Source organism: Capsicum annuum, unplaced genomic scaffold, assembly GCF_002878395.1.
Source record: "Capsicum annuum cultivar UCD-10X-F1 unplaced genomic scaffold, UCD10Xv1.1 ctg2683, whole genome shotgun sequence".
Taxonomy (NCBI): Eukaryota; Viridiplantae; Streptophyta; class Magnoliopsida; order Solanales; family Solanaceae; genus Capsicum; species Capsicum annuum.
Genome location: NW_025833151.1, coordinates 676,858 through 695,094, shown reverse-complemented (window position 1 = coordinate 695,094; position 18,237 = coordinate 676,858).

Genomic DNA, 18,237 nt, shown 5'->3' with positions numbered 1-18,237 from the left:
GTATGAGAGGGTTGGTTGCTTTGTTAAAAAATTAAGACTTCCTCTTCATATGTATACACAAAGTCTGGTTGTTATGGGTAGATCATTTACTGAGATTTCTGATCACACTCGGGTTATAGTGGACATATATTATAAGGCCCATGGGGGTAGTCATAAGAGGTTGCGGTATTAGGATAGTTCGATTAGGATACATAGTATCTCACTATTTAGACATAGTATTTCTCATAGTAGGTAGCCTTCGCATCTGTTGTACTAGTATCAGAGTCATTCTAGTAGGATCGTTCTAGCCATACCTCTAATTACCGATAGAGGCTTGTCTTGTTTCAATAATTATCCAAGCAAGGTTAGTGGTTAGTCTTTGAGGGGTTTATCCACTGGTTACACTATTCATGGTGGTTATTCCAGGTCATCTAGATCTAGGTTTAGTACAAAACCTAGGGCATGTTATAGTTGTGGAGATTTTAGCCATTTCTCTAAGAGTGCCCCAGACGTGGAGTGATTGTTCCCTCAGATTAGAGTATTCCTCCAATTTGGGTTGTATAACCAGTAGCTAAAGGTGGTATACATGGTCATAAGGGTGGTCCTGAAGGTGGTCGTAGAGGTTCTCAAGTATGTAGGACAAGAGATTTGTTAAGAGGACAACTAGGTTGTGGGCATGGTCAGTTATATGTCATACCAGCTTGACTCTGAGTCTTAGGAGGTTTTCATCACAAGTATAATCTTTGTGTTCCCTCAGTTGTATTTTCTTTATTTTATCTATGATCCACTTATTGTTATGTGTCTTCTTATTATAATATATAGTTAGGGTTATCTTGGGATTCATTATTGGTGCCTTTTTGTGTATCTATAACAAGTGGGTGATTCACCAGTAGTGGATTTGGTTATAGATTCTGTATTACGATAGTTTAAGAGTTTGATACTAACACTGATATTATTGTAAAAGATATGGTGGATTTTGATATGATTAAGGGAATTGACTAGTTATCCTACTATGATGTGCTCTTGGATTGTTTTTCCAAGATTGATGTAATACTCTGAGAGCATACCTTGCTCATCTCACGGTGCTTACAGTCCCGAGGGACCACAAGCTAACCCATGAGCTGGTACCTATTGTGAGCACTTGGTAACATAATCATAAATATGCAAAAATACTGATATGCCATAAGATACTAATTGATTGAATTTGATAAAATACTAATGAACTAGATAGCTAACTGTAATGTCTGAATACTGAATAACTGACTCTAGTGTCTAATAAGCCTCTAAAACTAAATGACTGTGAGTTGATGGGACATGCCTCAACTAACTCTAACTAATTACTAAATTGAGACATGAAATAAGGTAAGTTTGTCCTTAAAGTATGAGGACTCACCACTGCTACTGCTGAGGATCTGATAAGTCTAATTACGAGCTGAGAAATGAGCATCAAAACCTATGATATAATACATCATAGCACAAAAGAAAGGTATGCGATCAGTACTTTGAATGTACTGGTATTCTAAATGAGGTAGGATGATACGTATGGTTTGATGAACAGAACTAACAATTAACTGAATATTCATGTAAAGCATGGAGTACTGAATAGAGAGCATGAAATCTATAAGAACTGGGAATATGTGGAAATCTATAAACACTAAGTATGCATGAAAATCTATAAATCCTGAAGATACCTGAAAATCTATAGAGGTTGAGGATGCATGACCAAGCATATAACATGAATTGAGTAAAATCTGTAAACTAAAAGGCTGAAATAATGGGAATTTGTATGCTTTGGTCAAACAAAACTAAGACTAAATAATTGAACAGGACTGTAACTGAGACTGATCTAAGACTTTCGGAGGTCTCATCTAACAAACATTCCCCAATTTGAGGTAATCGGGGTCCAACCTATAACCCAGTTGGAAGGGTGTCAATACCATACCACGAGTACTAACGATGGTTATGTGGATCCACTAAACTAATATAATTTCCAAAGGACTAAGGGTGTCAAGCCTGAACTGACGGGTGACCCCTGCGAGATAGTCAAGCCTAATCTGGTAGGTTCAATCCTAATCTGATGGGTGACTTCTTATATCCTATGCTGGCTATGAGTTCTGGAGTATAGGGACTGCTAGTAACCACTCTGCCTATCTGATGGGGAAGCCACCATTCCTATACTCACTCAGTGCCAGATCCTACTCCCAACTGAAAGACACTAAAATACTCGACTGTTCTGAGTTTAACTGATTGATATTTGACTATTTTGATAATGCTTATAGTATATTCTGAAGACTATTCTGTAACATTCTGAGACTAGACTATATTAATAGCTATGGTTTTTGGGTATTCAATACCCCCATAACTCAAAAACAACAATGGTAAAATGACACTAAAACTTGGGGGACAAAGCATGAAGGCTTTTATTAAATCAATCACTCTTGTAGGCATTTTATCAAACACTTGTAGTTCATGGTATAAAACAATCATAGGAATGATAGGGAATTTATAGAAATATCATGAATTTGACACAATAGTCTTAAATCATGGTTTAATTCAATAAATAATAATAATAAAACATGGAGGGTTGAATTAAAACAATAATTTCATTGAATCATGGTATAAAATCAATAGTACAAGGAGATTCAAGGGTGAAATCACAATTTAAAATCAATTACCTTGCAAAGATCAAAACTTTATAATTTAAATAGGATACTTGGGCTCCATGGATGAAAGGAATCCATGGATGAATATCTAACATACCATAACTGATGAATTTCTGGAGGTTCTTGCTGAATTTTTTAGGATTGGCCTTGAATTTTAGAACTAGGGTTTGTATTTTAGAGAGAAAGCTCTTGAATTTTTGGGAAAAAATTGAGTGAATAATGAACTTAAAACATTTTTAGGGCTTAAATATCACACCTGGAGGAATAAAATAATGGGAAAGGACTGTTTTAACCCTAGGCAACACTTTTAATTTTTGACAAATTTTTCCAAAAAACACCACTGATGTGATGCGATGCTGTCGCGTCGTGTAACTAGAATTGATCAATTGGGAAAATTCACAGTGGCGCGAGGTGGTGTAATTGTATTGTCATCTTATTTGTAACCTGGAAGATCACCGTGATGCGGTGATATCGCACTTCAATACTGGAAAATGACAAATGCCAATTTGGTCATTGGCGTGATGTGCCAAGATCGTGTACCTTCACTGAAAATTTCCAATCATCATTTAGACTGGCTCCACGGCACGCTAAGGGTTAGAATGACGATGTTTAATGACTGAAAGTTTAATTTGCCATAACTTCTTACCTGGTTATCGGATTTGGGTGAATTTTATATCGTTTGAAAGTTAATTGAATTTCCTATGCAATGGCAGGCTCTAAATTAACAAATAATGAGTGTTTTGAAAATTTTTATATGCAAATACTCATGTATTGGGACTTAGATAATGCTAAGGAATTATGGGGTATTACAATATCTCCCCCTTGGGATCATTCGTCCTCGAATGAGACTGGTTAAACTGAGGGAAAGCTGATGGACTAAGCTTACACACTGTACATGCATATCTAATGCATGAAATTCATAATGAAACTGACTCATGAATGCATGACTAACATAAACATGATGTGCAACTGAAAGTAAGCATAATAGAGATAAATCTTAATAAGGTTAGTACCTTATACTGAATTTGGATTCACGGAAAAAAGATGAGGGTACTTAGTCCGTATATATGCCTCTGCTTCTCAATGGCTCCCTCAATGGACTGATTCTGCCAAAGACGTTTGACCAATGGAAATTCTTTGTTCCTTGGTCTACGAACTTGATGATCAAGAATTTTGATTGGAACATCCTCTAAGGAAAAACTATTTTGAATATCTACAGTTTCTAAGCGGACAACTATAGCTGGATCACAAATACAGTTTTTCAACAATGAGACATGGAAAACTGGGTGTACTGAGGCTAAATCTAAAGAAAACTCAAAATTGTAAGCTACCTTTTTAAATTGACTGAGAATTTTAAAGGGACCGACATATTTGGGACTGACTTTCCCTTTCTTGCCGAATCTTTTCACTCCCTTCATGGGAAAGATTTTTAAGTGCACAAAATTACTGACCTCAAACTCAAGATTCTTTCTCCTCACATCGGTATACGATTTTTGTCAGTTCTAGGAAACCCTAAGCCTTTCCTAATCAACTAAACCTTCTCTTACGCATCAAACACCAAGTCAGGCCCTACTACTACGGCCTCACCTACTTCTAACTAACTAATTGGATATCTACATCTCCTACCATAGATAGCCTTAAATAGAGTCATATAGATACTGGAATAATGGTTGTTATTATATTAGAATTCAATAAAAGGCAAGTGGTCATCCTAACTACCTTTAAAATCAACTAAGCATGCTATCAGCATATCTTCTAGAGTCTGAATAGTCCATTCTTCTTCACCATCTATCTGAGGGTGAAAAGCTATACTGAGATGGACTTGGGTACCAAGACCCTTTTGGATTACTTTCCAGAAGTAAGAGGTAAACTTGGTACCTCTATCTGATATGATAGATAAGGGAACACCCTGCAACCTGACCAACTTTTTGAGATAGAGTTTGGCATAGTCCTCAGCTGAATAAAAGGTATGAACTAGTAAGAAATAAGCTGATTTGGTCATCCTGTCTACGATAACCTAAATAGAATCATAATGATTACGTGTACGAGGCAAACCCATCACAAAGTCCAGGTTAACTTCCTACCATTTCCAAGTGGGAATACTAAACTACTGCATGGACCTACTACGATTCTGGAGCTTAATCTTAACTTGCTGGCATATAGAGTATTTAATGACAAACTCTGCAATATCTCTCTTCATCCCACTCCACCAATAGATATCCCACAAATCATGGTACATCTTAGTGGCCCCTCGATAAATAGAGTAACATGCACCATATGCTTCTGAAAGAATCCGTTGCCTCAAGTCATCTATAATAGGCACACATAGCCAACCCTGACAATACAGCATACCATCTCTCCCTTGGGAGAAAACCTCCACCTTTTGATCTCTGGCTGATTCTTTTAACTTAACTAGACTGGGATCTCTATCCTACTTTTCTATCACCTCAGAAACTAGAGATGATTCAGTGCTACTCTGGACCCACACACTACTCTCTACTGAGTCAACTAAGCAGATACCTAGTCGGGCAAGCTGATAAACTTCCTGAACTAACTTCTTCTTACCATCCTCAAAATAAACAACACTACCTATAGACATTCTACTGAGAGCATCAGCCACTATATTGGCCTTGCCTGGTTGATACATAACACTTATGTCATAATCTTTTAACAACTCTAACCACCTTCTCTGATGTAGATTTAAATCTTTCTAAGAGAACACATACTGCAGGAACTTATGGTTAGTGAACACATCAACATGCACCCTATACAAGTAATGCCTCCAAATCTTTAAGGAAAATACTATTGCTGCTAACTTAAGATCATGAGTCGAATAATTCTTCCCATGGGGTTTAAGTTGTCTGGAGATATAGGATACAAACTTACCTTTCTTCATGAGTACACAACCCAAATCTACTTTGGATACATCAAAGTACATAACAAACCCATCTGAACCATCTATCAAGGTAACAACTAGGGCTGAGGTGAGTCGAGTCTTCAACTCCTAAAAACTATTCTCACAGGAATCTGACCACTGAAACTTAACTTTCTTCTGAGTCAATCTAGACATGGGGGATGCAATAGAAGAAAATCCTTCAACAAATAGATGTTAATATCTAGCTAAACCCAAGAAACTCCTGATATCTGATTGAGAGATGAGTTTAGTCCAGTTTCTCATCGTTTTAGTCTTTTAAGGATCAAATCAAATGCCATTACCAGAAATAATATGGCCAAGTTAAGCTACTGATCTTATCCAGAATTCACACTTACTGAATTTGGCAATTAACTGATGAGTTATGAGATTTTGTAACACTATTCTGAGATAGTCTATATTATCAATTTCTCTATGGGAGTAAACAAGAATGTCATCAATGAAGACTATGACAAACATGTCAAAGTACTACTTAAACACTCAGTTTATCAAGTCCGTGAAGGCTACTGGGACATTTGTGAGACCAAAGGACATAACTAGAAACTCAAAGTGATCATATTGGCTTCGTAAAGCTATTTTTGAAATGTCATATTCTCTGACTCTAAGCTGATGATAATCTGATCTAAGGTCCATCTTTGAAAAAATAGATGGCACCCTAAAGTTGATCAAACCAGTAATTGATTCTAGGAAGTGGATATTTATTCTTGATTGTGACTTTGTTCAACTGATGGTAGTCTATGCATATTCTGAGAGAACCATCTTTCTTACGCATAAATAGAACTAGTGTACCACACGGGGAGATGCTGGGTTTGATTAATCCCTTATCTATGAGATCATTCAACTGTTCTTTTAGTACTTTGAGTTCAGCTAGATCCATTCTGTATGGAAGAATAGATATGTAATACCCCGCAAAGTCCTCTTCCAGTCTGAGCCTTAGAGCATATTCAGTAAAGAAGAAATCCAGGTCTAAAAGTTTCAGAAATATTTTCTCAAGTTTGAAATACTTTGAATCATATGTCATCTCCAATGGTAAGCTTTTCATTGATACCAAATTCACCCAAATCGGACACTCGGGTGAAGAGTTAGAGCCATTTTAGTAAGATAGTGTGCCATCTGGAACTCTAGCGCATCGTGGAGCCAGCCAAAATGCCAATTGTCAAATTCCAAAAAGCCTCTGTGATTCCTCCATGCCGCGGTATAGTCCCAGTTCGTACCAAGGTGAAAAAATAATTGCCACCGCGTCACGTCGTCGTGCCATTTCTTAATTTTCCAAATTCAAGTGGGCTGGCGCAATTATGGCGTATCGCGCTAGCATGAGAAATTGGGATTTTTAGTTTAAATTCCCAGGTATTTTTGTTATTTTCCCCTTTTTCCCCAACCACTATAAATACCCACTTAAGGGATTTTAGCCTTATTTTCTTTTTTTCCACCAAGAAAACTAGGGTTTACAAAATCAAATCCCCCTTTCTTCTTCAAGCAAAAATCAAGATAAATCAAGGGGAATCAATAAATCTCTCCAAAGGCTTTCAAGAAAAGAGTTTCCCCAAGGTATGCGTATATTGATTCTTGGATCCCTTTCATCCAAGAAGCTCAAGTAACCCGTTTCTAAATCTCAAAGATTTTATGTTTATGAATTTTAATGATTCTTATGAGTTGAAATTGATGTTCTTGATATGATTTAGTTTTGATTCATATTTGTCTACAAGGTTATCAAGCCTTGGCCTTAGTAAGTGGTATTTGTGTGGTAAATAGATTATGTAGTTATTGTTGATATTGAGTGATCTCCAAGATCAAATATTTATGTGGTTTGAATAAATCTATGATATTATATGAGTTGGAAACATGTAAATTTAGTTGTTCATGATGAGTAATTGGGTTATTATACCTATGCCTAAGTTGTACATGTAGGGTGTTTGATAAAATATCTAAGAGGCTAGAAATCATGTAGTGTAGTTAAATTGTAACCTAAATGACAAATGCATGCTACACCCTTATGAAAATAATGCCTTCTATGATATTTTTATGTGTTATGGTTGTTGATGAAATGTTCATGAAGCTGGGTCAATGAACGTATGGCATGTTGTTATATGCACTCCTCTCTATGTATAGGACTTGAGAACTATGTGTACCATGAATTTTTCAATTAAGTGTGAACCCGTGCATGTCTAGTGTTTGTTGAAGGATCATAGTGAACAAGGGGAGATATGATATTAGTAATTTCCGCAATTATGTGCCCTTTGATACATGTTATGTCTCTAGTACATACCAAGTGCTTGATGAATAATTTGTGATCTAATAGTATGAAGCTTCCTCCATATAATCTGATGTCCAAATACATGTTAAGACTAATATAGGTGTGGAGTACTTGATGTAAGACCTTGTTGAATGAAGTACGATCTAGTAGTATGTTTTCCCCTATGCTATTATATTCTTATGATTTTGAAATACTTAAAGTGACCCTTTAGTGATTGTGATGACGAATAGAGGTTAGTGATACCTAAATCCTTGAAGATGTCTTAGTGATTGTGAGGGTAAACATAAGATATGATTCCCTATTACTTGAAGAGATGCCTTAATGATTTTGATGATGAATGAATGATTGTGATGATGAATGAATGGTTGTGATGAAGGAATGAATAATTGTGGTGAAGGAATGAATGATTGTGGTGATGACTAGTGAAAGAATGATTATGTTTTACTTTTATGTTATTGAGTCCTAGGGGTATTTATACCCAATAATTTAGCTGTTGTCTAGAGCCCGTGTCAGTTTCACAATAATTTTAGTCGAGCCATAACTCTCGTAAATCAGGGAACTACAAAACTCTATATCCTCATATAGTTATAGAGTTCGAGAAATCTCAGTTATCTTGGTAGTCTCTATTTCACTAGTAATCTAGCCTTAGTGTTGTACTCAACTTAGATCTTGTAGTATTCCAGTGCTCAGTTCTGGCGTTGGTAGTGATCGAGTAATCTATTTAACTACGTATTGTCAGTCAGATAGTGTAATTCAGTAGTATGCCATTAGATATGAAACTATGTGAATTCAACTTAACTCAGTCGGATCATTTGAGAAATGTGCTCAGTGTCAGATTTAGCTCAGTTTGTGTTCAGTTGAGAATCAGTTCAGAGTCTTTTAGTTGGGAGTAGAAACTAGAACCGAGCGAGTTCAAGTAAGGCAGCTCCCTATCATAGAGGTCGAGTCATTAGGAATAATCCCTGAACTCTAGAACTGCGTAGCCAATGCAGGATAGAAGAGTCCCTATTTGTAGAGGCTGTCACCTATGGGAATTTTGACTATTATATTACCTTAGGCTGACTTCCTGCGAGGGTCATCCCATTAGAGAGGTCTTTACCCATGAAACGATATTGACACCCTTCCATCTGGGGTCATAGGTTGGACCCCACCTTTGGTAGGTCGGGGAATGTCAGTTAAGTAACTACTTCCCACAATTGCAGTTTCTGTATCAATCTTCAGAATTCAGGACTGTGTGGTATAGTCGTCTATCTCAGTGACGAACTCACATAGTTCCATTGATTCATGGACCATCCCATCAGATAGGATTGGTGTCATATATAGTTATTTGTTATCATATCTAGAGATCTCCCATCAGATAGGCTTGATCCCAATCTCAGATTCAGTTGAGTATTCTTGTTACTATATCTAGAGATCTCCCATCAGATAGGCTTGATCTCAGTCTTATATAATGTTGAGTATTCTTGTTGTTAGATTCAGACATGATCATTTCTTATCATTGATAATACATTCCGGAATCATCTGTCAAAGAGGTTGATTTCCGACCTAGTTAGTTGAGAGCAGTGAGATTAGAATTCAATCTTTGATGTGAGTATATTCTTTTAATTAGTTATCAGTATCAGATAATTCAGTTATTTAGTATCCCAGTGTTAATAGTCAGTTTAGATGGCAGTAACGTGGTATCTGAGTTTTAGTATTTAGAGTTGTGATGATTGTGATTACGATGTGTGCATTCATGTATGTGTTCTTATTCGATACTCTCATGATTATTCAGTTAAGATATTGTTCATGCATGAGCCCTTGCATTTAGCCTTACCTTATCTGCATACTCAGTACATTTCTATACTGATGCATTTACGCTATGGTGTTTTATTTGACACTATAGGTTCAGAGGCACAGGATCCAGAGTATCCTCAGCAGTTCCAGTTAACAGCAGTAGCAGTGAGTCCTCTTCTTTTGAGGATGAGTCTTAGTTTACTGTTATTGTATCATACTTCTTTTGGGGACATATCCCATCAACTCCATAGTTCAGAATGTTAGAGGCTTTTTAGATGGATGTATTAGTATTCAGTTTTCAATTTGAGTATGTATAGATGTGTTGAACCTTATGGATAGTTTCTTCATTTATTTTAGATATTATGCAGTGTGTAGGTACAGATATCAGTAAAGGATTAGCTTGTGCTCTTTTGGGGTCATAAGCACCGTGTAACATCTCAGGATGGGATCTTGGATCGTTACAAGATATGGGCTGAGTGTCTGGAAGAAGGTATATTCCAAAGTCGATTTCCCTCTCACAAGGAACTCCAAGAATATCTTCAGGGATTATATCTAGAAATTCCCTGAATACTAAAACTGACTCAAGGGTTGGAGTCTTTGAATTTGAGTTTTTTACTCGAATAAGATGATAAATACACCCCTTGGATATCATCGTTCTCGCTCTAAGGTATGAAATCAAATGACCCTTAAGCATTGTAGTACTACCCCTTCATTCAAGGACTGGTTCATTTGGGAACTAAAAATGAACTATTCTGTTTCTACAATCAACTTAGGCATAGTATGAGTGGAGCCAATCCTTGCCGAGAATAATGTTAAAATTTGCCATCTCTAACTCCACAAGATCAACTGAAGTAACTTTCTGAGATATTGTGACTAAAAAGTTTTTGTATACCTATCTGGCTACGATGAAAACACCTACTGGGGTAGATATTGAAAAGGGATCTACTAGAGTTTCGAGACTGACCTCAAAATTGATGGCTATATATGGAGTTACAAAAGAAAGAGAAGCTCCAGGGTCTAGTAAAGAATAAACATGTAAGTGAAAGACCTACAACGTACCAGTAACTACATCAGTAGAATTTTGCTGATCTTAGCAAGACTGAAGAGCATATAATATGTTTGGACGCTGACCACTGGTAGCACTGGAAGTGGTACCTTGTTGAGTTGGGTGATCGAATGGAACTGACGATTGATGGGACTGGCCCTGTTGGCACATATCCCTACCTTTTTTAGAAACTACCCAACACTCTTCAATCTGATGGGCTAGCTTACCATGCCTAAAGCACACATCACTACGTGCTCTACACTCACTCTAATATTTCTTCCATATTTTTGACATAGAGGATTTGACGAACACTACTAGTACTGACTTGGGACTTAGAGCCTAGTGATCTATCCCTATTTTCATTTCTGAATTTGTGTACTAGGGCACTGGCTGACGAAGGTGCTGGGGATGAAGACCTCTGATGAAACTGAGAATGGTTACCACCTTCTGACCTTGGCTGGCTAAAATAAAAACTACCTATCCTAGCTCTCTTGTTTTCTCTTTTCCTCTCCTTAAACTCCTACTCCTCTATTTATTGAGCATGGACCATCAGCCTAGACAAGTCTATCTCATGAATCAGCATTGTGGTCCCGCACTCCTTGACCACACTATCAGATATGCCAGGCACAAACTTACTCATCTTGGACTTGTTATCATCTACCATAGAAAGAGCATATCTAGATAACTGAGTAAACTCGAGGGAATATTCCCTCACATTCATGCTTACCTACTCAATTTAATAAACTCTAATACCTTGGTCTCCCTCAACTCCAATGGGAAGAATCTATCTAAGATAGCTATGGAAAACTCTTCCTATTCTACAAGACCTGCATCTACACCCTTATCAACCTACCACTACTTAAACCAAGTATGGGATACGTCCTGTAAGGGGTATGCATCCAACTTATCTCTCTGACTAGATATCAACCCCATAGCATCCGTGACTTTCTAAACTATATATAAAAATTCCTGTTGATTCTCTTCAGACTTGGATCCCATGAAAGAAGGAGGATTAATTCGGGTGAAATCTTAAATTTTTGTTGCAGTAGTGTTGGCCACTGGTCTGGCCAAAAATAGTAGTTGGCCATTCATTCTGTGTGTTTATCGATTTTTCTAAAGTAGTGAATGCAGCTATGAATTATTCATGAGAGACATGCTCATCCAGAGGATCTGCCTAGAAGGGCTGAGGGGCTGGCTAGTTTCTTGTTCATCCTTCATTCTTCTTGGTAGGCATGTTCTATAAATGGAAGGAAGAAATGTATTAGATAGGGATCTTAACTTGAGCTCATGCTCACTCACATGACATAAATATTGAAAGAAGGGAAACTTTATCCTTAACACCTTGTAGCCACTCATCCATAAGTGTGGTACGCTATACATCCATGCATAAGACTCTACATGATGTGGATTTTAGAATTCCTAGCACACTTTAAAACCTTAGTCTTTGATACCATGTTTGTAATGCCCCAAGAGTGCACCCTGAGCGTCATACAGTACTTACAGTCCCGAGGGACCATAAGCTAACCTATGAGCTAGTACCTGCTGTGAGCACTAGATAACATGATCATAAATGCAGCAGAATACTAACATGCCTTATGGTTTAATAACTCAATTCAAAACTAAAATATGAGTCTATTGAAATAACTGACTGAATTTAATAAAATACTGATAAACTAGATAACTAACTATAATGTCTAAATATTGAATAACTGACTCTAATGTCTGATAAGACTCTAAAATTGAATGACTATGAATTGATGGGACAAGCCCCAACTAACTCCAACCAACCACTAAACAGAGACATGAAATAAGGTAAGCATGTCCTCGAAGTATGAGGACTCACCTCTACTACTATTGACGATCTGACAAGTCTAATCGCGAGCTGGAAATTGAGCATTAGAACCTATGATATAATACATCATAGCACAAAATAAAAGGTATACGATCAGAACTTTAAATGTATTGGTATTCTAAATGAGGTAGGTTGATATGCATGGTTTCATGAATAGAACTAATAATTAACTGAATATGCATGTAAACCATGGATTACTAAATAGAGAGCATGAAATCTATAAGTACTAAGAATATGTGGAAATCTGTAAATACTGAGTATGCATGGAAATCCATAAATACTGAAGATACATAAAAATTTGCAGATAGTAAGGATGCATGATAAAGCATATATATGAACTGAGTCAAATCTTTAAATTAAATTACTGAAATAATGAGAATTTGTATGCTTTGGTCAAACAACACAAGACTGAATATCTGAACTGGGAAAGCAACTGAGACTGTATCTGAGACTGTGGAAGGTATTATCTAACCGACATTCCCCAATTTGAGATAATCGGGGTCCACCTTGTAACCCCGGTTGGAAGGGATTTAATACCATACCACGGGAACTAACACTGGGTGTGTGCATCCACTAAAATGATATAATGTTCAAAGGACTAACGGTATCAAGTCTGAACTGATAGGTGACCCCTGCGAGATAGTCATGCCTAATCTGACAAGTGACTTCTCATATCCTATGCTGGCTACGTAGTTCTGGAGTATAAGGACTGCTACTAAAGACTCTTCCTATCTGATGGGGAAGCTTCCATCCCTACACTCGCTCGGTGCTAAATCTTACTCCCAACTAAAAGACACTAAAATACTAGACTATTCTGAGTTTAACTGACTGATATTTGACTATTCTGATAATGCTCATTGTATGTTCTGAAGACTATTCTATAATGTATTGAGACTAGACTACATAAATAGCTATGGTTTATGGGTATTCAATACACCCAGAACTCACAAATAACAATAGTAAAATAACATTAAAGCTTAAGGGACAAAGTATGAAGGCTTTTATTAAATCAATCACTATTGTAGGCATTTTATCAAACACTTGTAGTTCATGGTTTAAAACAATCATAGGAATGTCATGGAATTTATAGAAATAGAATGAATTCGACATAATAGTATTAAATCATGGTTTAATTCAATAAATAATAATATTAAAACATGGAGGATTGAATAACAACAATAATTTCATTGAATCGTGGTATAAAATCAATAGTACATGGAGATTCATGGGTGTAATCACAATTTAAAATCAATTAACTTGTAAAGATTAAAATTTATAATTTAATTAGGATACTTTGACTCTATGGATGAAAGGAATCCATGGATGAACATCTAACATACCTTAACTGGTGTATTTCTGGAGGTTCTTGGTGAATTCCTGAGGATTGGCCTTGGATTTGAGAGCTAGGGTTTGTATTTTAAAGAGAAACCTCTTGAATTTTGGGAAAAAAATTGATTGAATAATGAACTTAAAACATTTTTAGGTCTTAAATATCACGCCTGGAGGATTAAAATGATGGGAAAAGACTATTTTAACCCTAGGCAACACTTTTAATTTTCATAAAATTTTTCTGAAAAACACCACTGCCAGACACGGCACTATCGCGTAGTGTCACTAGAATTGGTCAACTGGGAAAATGCATTGTGGCATGTTGCAGTATAATCACGTTTCCACCTTGTTTGTGACTTGGAATCTTATCTCGACATGTTGATATCGCGCTTCAACACTGGAAAATGACAAATGCCAATTCGACATTGGGGGCAATGTGTCAAGATCGAGCACCTTGAATAGGAATTGACAATCTTCATTTAGAGTGGCTCCACGATGCGCTAAGGGTTAGAATGACGGTGTTTAATGACTGAAACTTAAATTTGCCATAACTTATTACTCGGTTATCATATTTGGGAGAATTTTATATCATTGGAAAGATAATTAAATTTCCTACATAATTGGAGGCTCTAAACTGACAAATTATAAGTGTTTTGAAAATTTTATATACAAATACTCATGTGTTGGGACTTAGATTACGCTAAGAAAATGTGGGGTATTAGAATTGATACCTTAGCCTTGCCTGACGTATACTCGATAAAGTAGGAGGGAGCTATTAGCTATGAGATAACAAGGATTATTTCTATTCTTTGATCTAGGATATTTATTTTGAGGAGTTACGAGTCTTTCATCACTTATTTTCATAATGATAATGTGGAGAGATTGTCTCTAGATGCTGATCCAATAGTTTTTTATTTTCTTAAGTTTTTCCTATTTATTAAACTAGTCTTCCTCATAAGCATGATATTATGTTGATAATTGATCTTATGTTGGGCACCCGACCTATTTCTATGTCAACAAGCTGTATAGGTCTTGTCAAGCATAAGAAGCTAAATTCTTAGCTTTAGGATCTTCTTTGTATGGTTTTTATTTGAATGAATGTATTTTCTTGTGAGATCCTGTGATATTAATGAAGAAGAGGGATGGTTCCACACATATGTGTATTGACTGTAGACTACTTAATAAGGTGACTTTGAAGAATTGATATACTATAACTCATATTAATGATTTGTTTGACCAACTTTTGCATGCACAGATGTTTTTTAAGATTGACTTAAGATTATATTAACATATACTGAGTATTAATGCTGAGGATATCCCAAAGAAAGACTTTAGGATCGATTATAGTCATTATGAGTTTATAGTGAAGCCTTTGGGTTGACAAATTCCCTTGACACATTTATGGATCTAATAAACTACTTGTTCAAACCTTATTTGGATTCCTTTAGCATAGTGTTCATCGATGAAATCCTTGTGTATTTGAGGAATAGATAAGAGAATGTTCAGCATTTGAGGATTTTGCTTTAGAATTTAAGAGATCATAGGCTTCTATGAAATTCTTTTAGTGTCAGATTTAGCTTGAGTCGGTGACAATACTCATACATGTGGTGTCTAAGGATGGGATTATTGTAAAACTAGTGAATTTTGAGGCTATTCTTGATTGGGATATGCCTATATATCCGTCTGAGGTATGTAGATTTATTGGTTTTGAATGGTTACTATAGCTGATTTGTCCAGAGTTTTACTATTACTACAGTGCTAATGCCTAGATTGACACTGAAGGAGTTTTCTTTCTTATGGTACAATGAGTGTGAGTCGAGATTTTGAAAGGTCAAGGTATTTCTCACTTTAGCTATAATTTTTTCTCTTTCTATAAAGGTTCAAGGATTCACCATGTATTGTTATGCATTTGTTGTTGGTTTATGTTGTGTTGTAATACAACAACATCGAGTTATTACTTATGCATCAAGGTAGTTAAAGGGGCATGAGCACAGTGAGCTCACTCATGAATTGGAGTTGGTGGTTGTAGTTTTCACGCTTGATATTTAGAGACATATCCTTATAGCGTGCATTGTGAGATCATCATAGTCATTAGTATCTTATGGCACATTGAGAGAAAACTTCTAGGCGTATATATGGATAGAGTTTCTTAAGGATTATGACATTCTAATTTGTATCATCTAGTCAAGGTAAACTTAGTAGTAGACACCATGAGTCGGAAGAAGGTGAGTATGGATAGCTTGGCTTGTATTTCAATTTCTCAGAGGCCATTGGAATGGGACATTTTGTCCTTAGCCAACTTGATGGTGAGACTTGATCTTTCAGACCAAGGAGGATTCATGTTTATGTTGGGGCAAGGGCTTCACTACTTGAGCATATTCAGAGTTTTTTCAGTTTTAGGATATGAGACTTTTCATCATTTGTTATTAGGTGTTGAGTAGTTAGTCCAAGAGGGATACAATATATTTTGATGGTGTTTTGAGATTTGATGGTTGCATTTGTTTTTTCAAGGTTTGATGACTTAATTCAGTCAATTCTACTTAAGGCTCACTGCTTCACATAGTCTATTCACCTAGGTACGGCTAAGATGTACAGAGATTCAAGGAAATATTATTGGCGAAGTGGGATGAAGAGATATAGTGCAAACTTTATAGATTGATGCCTATGATGTCATCATGTGAAGTTCGAGAATTAGAGACCTTGTAGATTGATTTGGAGATTGCTCATTCCAAAGTGGAGGTGGGAGCGGGTTACCATGGACTTTGTTAGTGGTTTGCCATGCATTTCATTTATTTTGCTGGTAGTTGGGTCATTGTGGATCAGTTGACCATGTCAACACACTTTATTCCCATTTAGATTTCCTTTACTATCAAGAGGTTATATTGCATCTATGTCGGTGAGATCGACCATTTACGTGGTGTGCATATATATCTCATTTTAAATCGAGGTTCAGTATTTATTTCTAGATTTTAGAGAGCTTTTCAGGAAGATTTGGTACTCAGGTAGATCTTAGTAGTGTTTTTCATCCCCAAACACATGGATAGTCAGAGCGGACTATTTAGTTTCTCGAGGATATGCTCTGAGCATGTGTTCTATATTTTGAAGGTCAGTGAGAGCAACACTTAGCTTTTATAGAGTTTGAGTATAATAATAGTTATTCGAGTATTGACATGGCGACTTTTAAGGCTTTGTATTTTGTGCAGTATCATTCTCTAATTTTTTAATTTGTGATCTATGAGAATAGACCTTGTGGTACTGACTTGCTTTAAGAGTTATTTGATAGAGTAAAGGTCATTCACGGTTGGTTGAGGGATGCTCTGTAGAGGAAGAAACTTATATAGATTGTAGACATTATGACTTGAGATTTGGAGTTGGTTATTGAGTATTCATCTATGTATTTCCTATGAAGGATCTGATAAGGTTCTAGAGGAAGGTCAAGTACTCCCCGTAGATATATCGGACCCTTTGAGATTCTTCGTACTCTTGGTTTGTGTAATACCCCACAAAGTTCTCTCCTAGTCTAAGCCTTAGAGCATTTTTGGTAAAGCAAAAATCTGAGTCTAAAAAATTTTTTCAAAAATGTCTTCCTAAGTATGAAACACTTTGAATCGTGTTGTATTTCTCTAATTTCAACTTTTTCCATGTATAGCATTGAATAAGTTTTCTATCGATACCAATTTCATTAAAATCCAACATCGAATGAGGGATTTATGGCCATTTTACTAAACGGTATCGAAATCACCCAGGTTTGACGGTCGACCTGGCGGACCACCAAGTCCTTGGTGGACCATCAAGTGTCCCATTAGGCCAAGATAGAACATCCCATTTTTTGCCCCCGAGTGACGGCTAAAGTGGTGGACCGTCAAAAAGTTGACAGACCATCAAGGGGTCCGTCAGGTCGAAACAAAATGGCCCATTCCTAACCCTCGAGTGACGGATGATCTGGTGGACTGTTAAATTCCTAATGGACCGTCACTTTGACCATCATGTCGAGGTAGAATGTCCCAGTTTTGGCACTCGAGTGATGGACGACTTGGTGGACCGTCAGTCCCTCTCACAGACCATCAGATCGACCGTCACAGACCCTGATTAGCAATTTTTAACTCGTTTTCCTTAAAGGGTATTTTGTTCTTTTCCACTCTTTCCCCAACCTCTATAAATACCCACTTAAGGGTTGAAGGCCTTATTTCTTTTCTCCTTTTTCACCCAAAAACTAGGGTTTCCAAAATCAAAAATTCTCTCTTCTTCCACCAAAAATTTAGAGAGAATCAAGAGCAAAAATCAAGAATTCTTTCGAAGGCTTTCAAGAAAGAGTTTCCACAAGGTATGTAGATATTGATTCTTGGGCCCCTTTTATCCAAGAAGCTCAAGTAACCCTTTTCTAAATCTTAAAGGTTTCATGTTTAT